Source organism: Geospiza fortis, unplaced genomic scaffold, assembly GCF_000277835.1.
Source record: "Geospiza fortis unplaced genomic scaffold, GeoFor_1.0 scaffold108, whole genome shotgun sequence".
Classification (NCBI taxonomy): Eukaryota; Metazoa; Chordata; class Aves; order Passeriformes; family Thraupidae; genus Geospiza; species Geospiza fortis.
The window spans coordinates 766,014-774,487 of record NW_005054439.1 but is presented as its reverse complement, the minus strand read 5'-3'; positions in this window follow the sequence as shown (position 1 = coordinate 774,487).

Here is an 8,474-nt window from a genome sequence, read left to right as displayed (position 1 = left end):
CAGAGCCTAAATAATGGCTTCTAAAGGGACAGAGATTCCCATTATACTTGATCGATTTAGGATCAGATTGCTCGCAGTGGTATTACTGCATTGTGCCAATCTTCTGTCATCAAGAGATATTGCACTGTTATGAAATAATTTGAATTTTCTGGCAAGTATTGTTACCTATGGTTTGATTTTTTTATTCCTGTTCTGCTTTGGGACTAGGTAGAAATGCCCACTGAAGAGGTATTTACAAAACAGCTAACCATCTATCAAACAAAACCTGCTTGTGAGACAAGCAATTAAGAAACACTACCCATAAGAATTTCTCATATATTTTCAAGTGTCTACACTAATCCTAATAAATGCAGGAAACTCAATCTTCTACAGGAAGCTACAGTTTTTGTACTCTGATTTTGTTCCTTTATAATTCTGTGCATGGTCCTGCACAACTCTTTTTGGATGCCATTGTAAAGAAAATAGACTGAAAAACTAATGTTGTATTGCAGTAAATAGTTTATTTAGTTGTTGTTTTGCACTGGGTGATGGGAAATTTGTACTGAGTATGGTATGTCACGTAGATTGTTATTTCCCCTCTCTCATCACATGGTCTGTCCCTCATGCACCCCTCTGCTATACACCCTGGTGGTCTGTTCCCCGGTTACCCCTCCCCTCACCCCTCCTCAATGGTATCCCATTGGCTGCGGTCCTCTTCCCCGCCCCCATCCCCCTCGGGTATAAAAGTCCACTGCAAGACTGTCACGCCCTCTTTCCCACCTAGGTGGTCGGAGCAGCCAGAAGTGTCTATTGCCAAGCCAATAAACTCGTCCCCACGTGGAGAAGAGCGCTTCTTGTCTTTTACTTTGTCCATGTAAGACCATGTGGGCCAGAGTCCAGAGCTAGCTGGATTGGTCTCATACAACAGCCCGAGATACAGGGATTCTTGCAACCTAACAGGCTGGTTTGGCACATATTATGCAATATACATGGTGAAGTGCATAAAGCTTCTGAATATACAAATTAGTATATTTTATTGAAATTATGCCCTGCACATCCAAGAGAACAATACTATTTCTGAAGTCTTCTTAAAAATATGAGCCTACATTGTAGAAGAAAAAGATAAAATACGAGCCTACATTGTAGAAGAAAGAGAAAAATTCAGAGTTAATATTTGAGCCATTTTAAAAAGGGCTTGCTAATCAGAAATTATGTATTACTTGTTCTCTGTCAGTGTATCCATGATGGACATCAATATTATTTAATTAATTAGTAGAGGTGCTCAAAATTATGAATGGATTATAAAATGGAAAGTATGACTACTACTGTCTTCCTAGAGATTAAAATCCTAGTTGAAGAAATGCAATAAGGAAGTAAATTGAAGCAAAGTGGGGACTGATAGCAAATAATGTGAGTGGGTTTCCTGGTATTAGTGGTGTATGTCAGTTACTTATAAAAATTATGTGTAATAATTGGTTATTTAAAGATTGTATAACTTTCTTAGGCATTAGCAGCCAGAGGGTTGAGATGCATTGCTGGATGCAATCCTAAAGCCAGGCTAGCCAAACAGCACTGACCAGCAGTCGGCGGGGCGGCAGTTTAAGTGCAGGAGCGTCGGCTCGGCAGGAGAGGCTGGCTCGCACTGACTGCCGCCTAGAGTGACCCCCCCACGGCCGGTGGCGGGGAAGCTTCACTCTGGACGAAGGCTGAAGGAGTCCCAACTGGCCAACAAGAACACAGGAGGCAGGCAGATGTCCGCAGCAGAGTCTTGGATTTATTGAACCGGGAGGGGAATACGCACGCAACGGCACCGAGGGAAGTACCCGGGGAGGTTTTCAAGGGGCACAAAAAAGGAGGGTGACGCTCCTTCCTTGGGCAAATCATAATAGAGAAACAAATGCGTGACATATAAGAAAGCCAACAGGAACCAAGCTGGGGAGGGACCCAGATTCCTGCTCCAATCACCCCGTGCCCCTGAGAGAAAAGTCTGGAAAAAGGGAACGAAGCACAGAGAGATGGACAGGGTGCCTGGGAGGGGAAAACCGAATAGATACATAAAAATCTGACTGGAAACAGGGAGGGGTGAACTGGAAGGCGGGAGGAACCATAGAAACAGGGGTGAGGATAAATGATTGATAGATAACTGTGACTCTGAGGGCGGGAAAGGGAGCCCTGAGCAGAACCATATTAACTTAGGATAGGGGGAATGGAACAAACCAACTTGAATTAACATTAAATATTAACCGAACAAAGAACAAACAAACGACCACACTACAACAATGCATAACAGTAGGCATTCAGATGGACCTGCCCATCGGAATCAACAGAAGGCTGGACCTTAACCGTGAGACCAAAAAGGCTTTGGGTATTCACTGCTGCCCAGCGCTGGACTAAGATGCATAGTCTGACATCCAAGATAAAACAAAACAAAAAACTAGAGTTGAAAAGACAGAAGGTATGACAAATACTGACAATTTGCAATCAATAATTCATCAGCTGGGGCAATATATATGATGTTAGAGATACCATTCTCACCTGGAAATGGTTGAGATATGTGATTTGAACATGTGTAATTAATAAAATGGACTTCAGACTATCTATCATTTTTTGCACACAGATTGTCCCAGAACATTTCATTCTTTTTATTGGAGGAAACTTCTCAACACAACTCACAGCATATGCTTTTAGCTCTAACAGCGGTCTGTGATAGATGATTTTACAACTCGGTATTTTTCTTCCTTGACTTATATCCTGAGAAGTTTTTAGGAGTGTTTTTGTCTTATTCTGAAGGCCACTTGGTAACAAAACATCTAGATTTACAGGTATTAAAATTACTGCCTTTTTTTTCTATAATATATAGGTGACATTTCATAAATATAATGAGATATTCTTCTACTATACCTTAGTGTCATCAAGCTGTGAGACTGAATAGAGAAAAGAATGAACTTGTGCTAAATTATTTTATCACATATTTTTTACACTTTTTGTCTTCTGACCTTGATTTTATGTAAATGTATCTTAACATGAGGTATGTTCATGTCCTTCTAATTTTTAGAATGACTTAAAACATAACCTATTATTCAAAATCAAATACGCATAAAGGTCAGTTCTCCATTCACTCCATTCATAGTCTTAGCTGTATTCTTCTTCCAGTAATCTAAAGTCTTTTCACTTCAACACCTCACTGAGATTTTAAGGTAGGATATTATTTTTTATTAAGGTTGCTTTGGGTTTTTTTTTTTTTTTGGTTGTTGTTGTTGTTTTGGGTTTTTTTTGTTTTGTATTTGTTTTTGGTTTTTTACTTGTGGATAGAAGTTCAACAGTGTCAGTAAGTCTATCTCCAGCAGACTGAAGCAGCAGCATGTCTCCTTTAATCTCTTATGACATCTGCATTTTGGAACGTGCACAATACCCAGATTGCTGACTTCAGTGTAAGTGTGGAGAACATCTGGTCAAACAGTAATCTCTTTTTATGAAGAAGTCCTGCAAGCTAGATATTTTCCTTCATTTCCTCCTCGTCTAATCCCCCTGTTATCTTTTAAATTCTATAAGATTTTTATCGCCAGATCACTATATAATGTCTAAGTAGTACATAAAAGATATGAACACATCTCTGCGCAAGAGCTTTTAAAAGGAAACCTATCAGCTATATACCCTTCCTCCAAGATGCCTTACTTAGAAAAGGGAAATGTTTGGTAACTGTTTCTGTAACACCATCAATATATATTCTTTCATTATGTATGTCTCTAATAGCAAAGAAATTACTCAATTCAGTTGACTTCCCATCAAAGCATTAATTATTTCTCCTTTGGTTTCCTAATTTTATCTGCTTTCAAATCCAGTTTGTTCCATCACACTCAATTCAGATTGCCATATTCAGACAAGCAGCGCAGTACCTGGTAGCTGGCTACCCTGGTAGCATTTGTGAGGAATCCATTAGAATTTGTTCTTTGTAAGCCTGCACACCTGGCATAAGAGTCTAAAGAGCTGGAAAACAACTGAAGTGTTCATGCCTAGCCCCAAACCAGAAGGAAGTCTGCAGGAAATTTTTATTAAGCTATGCTTTTACAGACAGTTGACAAATAATGCTGAGATTTTACTCCTTGCCTTTGAGAAAGCAGTGATTTGTGAAGTGGGTTTTCAATCAAGTATTATATCAGCTGACTTCAGTAAATCTCAGTACTCTTCCTCTGAAGAGCAGGAACATATTTAGGAAATCTGCTTTCTCTTTACTTCAAAAATTTATTGTACATAAAATTTCAAGGTTGGCAAAAAGAAGAGCAGAGATACCAAAATTAAGAGATGCTTTTTAAATGAGGACTTAGCCCTCAACCCAAGATGAGCCATGTATCTCTAGAGTTCTCTGAAGATTTTTCATTTGATTGATTTTAGTTTGTTTTTGTTTTTCTTTGTTTGTTTCTTTTGGTTTTTGTTGTTGTTGTGGGTTTTTGTTTCTTGGTTTGGTTTAGTTTTCTGTTTTGCTTTTTGGGTTTTTGTTTGGTTTTGTTTTTCTGAAAAAGGCAGAAAAATTTGTTGTTTTGTAAAATAACAAAAGTTTTAAAATGGTATTATAAAGGAAGTTCACATTCTTGACAGTTACATTTTGGGTGCTATAACCACATGTACTACAAGGAATTACACTGAAAAGTTAGGATTGCTCCATAAAGTGACCATGAAGCTGCAAGTAGAGCTACTTCAACCACAATTCTATTTTCCATTTTTTGTCCCTGTAACAAGCACAGATACCACAAAAACATACCAAAAGGTATGAATTCAGCTAAGGCACTAGAGAAGAGAGCTGAATATGAAGAAAGTGTGAGGATGAAGTAGAGGGGGAAATAAAATACGTTCTTTTTGTGCTTCCATAATATGGGAGGACATGGAATTTGTTGAAGCAGTGCCTCTCAGATGTTTCTCTTCTGCTTTCTATTGTTTAGAATTGACTGTAGGGATTCAGTACATGACTTTTGTCTCTCCCTCTCCTCCCAGTAAAACTGAATAAGCAGGAAAAAATGCAAAGCCTCTAGAATAAACAGTACATGCAAATATGAATATTCAGATTCTGTACAGCTTTATAAACATTGCTACTTTGCATATTTAGAGCTTGGTCTTTTTCAAGTAAAACAGTTCCATCAATAATAGCAAAGTTTGGGATGTAAGTGTAATTCAACTGTTAGCTATAGGTGCTGGGGTTTTAGCTATAGGTGCACATTGAGGTTTTTAGTTTTGTCTTTTTTCTTCATAAATTTCTAATCTGGCTTTCCAGACACATTGGTATCCATCTTGTTATTTCCAAGTACAGCTCTGAACCAAATTCTGTCATTCATATCACTGTAGTGCCCATTGGTTAAGACAGTGCAAACCTCTATGTTTTTAGCAGAAGCTGTTAGACCCACCCGACCTCTGACACATCATTGGCTTTCTCCTTGCAAAGGTGATCCAGCTACATATTTGTTGGTGTTAATTTTTCATTTACAGTTCTTTTGGTCAAAGTGCCATGATGCTGCATTAATCTTCATTAATGCTATTCAAAAATATATACTAAGCTCAACAATTGTGTATTTTAAAAAGGGCATTTTCTTCTATTTTGTGACATTGAAGATATCTCTTTGGATTAACAGGACTTCAAAATGGTGCACCACAGCTTGTGTAACATCATAAAAGAAAGAAGAGAAAGGAAAAAAAGTCTTTCTGATTGTGAGAATAAAAATTCAGCTTGATGAAAATGCTCTTGCCACAGTCTGAAATACAAGTTACACTGCTATTAGTGTGTGAGAGGTGTACAACTCTGGTGAAAGAAAAGCTTGTTCTCTTTCATTCCTCCCATCCCCTTTGCCCCATTTTACTTACATTCCCTCAGCATTTCCTATGCATTTTTGTTTCAGTTTTGAAAACAGCATGCTATAAAAGCTCACCCCAACTGAAAAAATACCTGTACACATACAGTGTGAACGAAGAAGGCCTCCTCTTCCTGCTAGACCTAATCTGATACATGCTGTCAAACAACCCCAAAGAGTTTTGGACTTCATCACCTACAAACAGTTATTAAAACCAAAATTTACAAAAAAGTAACAGCAAATTTTCCTGCAGTAGTCTGGGGAAAAACCAAATCAAACCAAACCAAACTAAACCCAACCAAACCAAATCAAACCAAACCAAACCAAACTAAACCCAACCGAACCAATCCAAAAAACCAATCTGAAACAAAACCTGAAAATATCCAACCAACCAACCAAACAGAAAAACCCAACCAACCAACCAAAACAAACAAACAAACAAACAAAAACCCAAAAAACCCACCCCAACCCCCCCAAAAAAAACCCAGAAAACCCACCGTGAAACCAAACATGCAGGATATAGGGCTTGATCGATTCCCCCTTTGTAGATGGGCTCGTGCAGACTGAGAATCTGTAATTCAATCCTGGACAACCTGCGACCTCTTTTGGTCAATTAACAAAATGAGCACAAGGACAAAAGAATACTGAAAAGCCTTGGTAGTCACCTATCGGGGAGCTAAGCAAGGCTGATCTCTCTTCTAAAGCATCTTTAGTTTCCCAAGGAAGTGTCTACTCTTACACCAGTAGTAGTCATACTTTCCATATTATTCAGATATAAAACCAGATATTTTTTATCCTGCTGAGTACGATGCTACTTTCAAGATGTTATTTGCAAGGTATAAGTATTGAATTAATAGAGAAAACAGAAAAGGTGATTCTAATTATCTAAAAAAAGTCTTGTAAAAAGTACAGCTTTCAAGATTAACAGTATTGTGGACAGTACCTTAAGCAATAACATATATACTTCTCTCTTCCGCTTGAATTTTGACACATTTGAACAGCTGATGTATCACTGACAGATGAGCTTCAGTGTTACTGATGAAGGGATTGAAAGTAGAACAGTAGTCTGGCTCATAATTCCCACAGCAGAACATATTTGTATAAATCAGTAACTGTGAGTATTGCTGTTTTTATTTTTCATGAGGAAAGCTTCTGACTGAAACACCATGTATTTGTCTATGTATACACCTCACCATCCTCTTCCTCATGAGAGTGCAGTAGAGCTTCAGAAAGAACGGTCACAAAATTTGGCACTGCCAATTCAGATTTTTTCAATCAAAGTTAAGCCAAGTTAACAGGGGGAGCAAAATATGCCTAGCAAAATGGAAAGAGAATTTGCAGTGGCCTGAAAACAAATACCTAGATTGTGCAAAAATCCATGTAGAATTTTGATGATGGGAGTTTGGGGAGATGGATTGCTTGTCTTTTTTATCCTAGATTTGTGAGGACATTGCAACGGAAACTGTTTTCTTATATATGGAAGGAAAAGTTTCAGGAGTACAGAGAACACTTAAAAAAAATGTTAAGGGAGGCACATCCAGGAAGGTATGGGGCAAGATATGGACCGAGTACCGGGCCAGACAGCAACATCTCAAACGCGGCTGGGGTGCCTGAATGTGTGGGTGTGGTCGTGCACATACATTTCCCCCCAGTTTTCCTTGGATACGCAGCTGTCATGTGAGCTGTAAGCCGCTCTCAAGGTATGCCCCGAACCTGCGGGCGGGTGCGAGCACATGCGCACCTTCGCCAGGGCCGCGGCTCTTAGCCACAAAGTTGACAGGATTGTAGCTAGGAGTCAAAAAAAGGCCACTCTCCGCGAACTTCTCTAGCCTCTCTTGGTGCCAAGGAAACACACACGGTCACGGGGAAGAGCACACGCACAGGGAGACCACTTCTCCTTGAAACTAGAGACACATGACGTGGTCCTCTCGCCAGAGCCTACACTTCACAGCTGATTTCTAAGAAGTGCCCGTAAACCCCCGGCAGCGCGGCGTCCCCGTCTACTCCCCCCCGCACTGCACCGCCCTCACAGCCTGCGTGACCGAGCCCTGGATCTGCCGAGGGCCGGCTCTTCCTGCCGCGCCGCGCGTTATTCATGGCGCGGGGCGGGCCGGCGGCCGCGGCGCTATATAGGGCGTACGGACGGCACGGGGGACAGCTGTGTGTGGAGTGGTGGGGAGTGGAGCAAGGCAGCGCGGCTGGCAGGCAGCACGGGGAATAAATCGAAGGGAACCTCGGTTTTTCTTTCCCCCACCTCTATTTTTCCCTTCTCGGTACTATCTCCTTTTCCAAAATAGTTTTGGACTAAATTTTCTTCTGACCGTCTGGGCTTAGCTTTTTTTTTTTTTTTTTTTTAATTTAACTTTTGCAAAGGTTTTTTTTTCTTTTTTTTTCCTGAGTGTTGTGTGTGGCAAAAAAAGAGAAAGGTTACTATCGAGCCGAGTAATTCAGGTGCTGTGCAGGGAGGAGGGGGAGAAGAGAAGGAAAAAGTTGCTTTTTGTTGCTAGAGAGCTTTTGCTGCCTTGATGTGACTACGGGCAGCAACTGCAGAGAGGACCGGCGTGCGAGTGCCGGCAGCGCGGCTTCCTGCCTCCTCGCTCCGGCAGGCTCGCGAGCAGTCGGCGGCTCCGCTCCCCTCCCTCGGCCAGCAACGGCGTG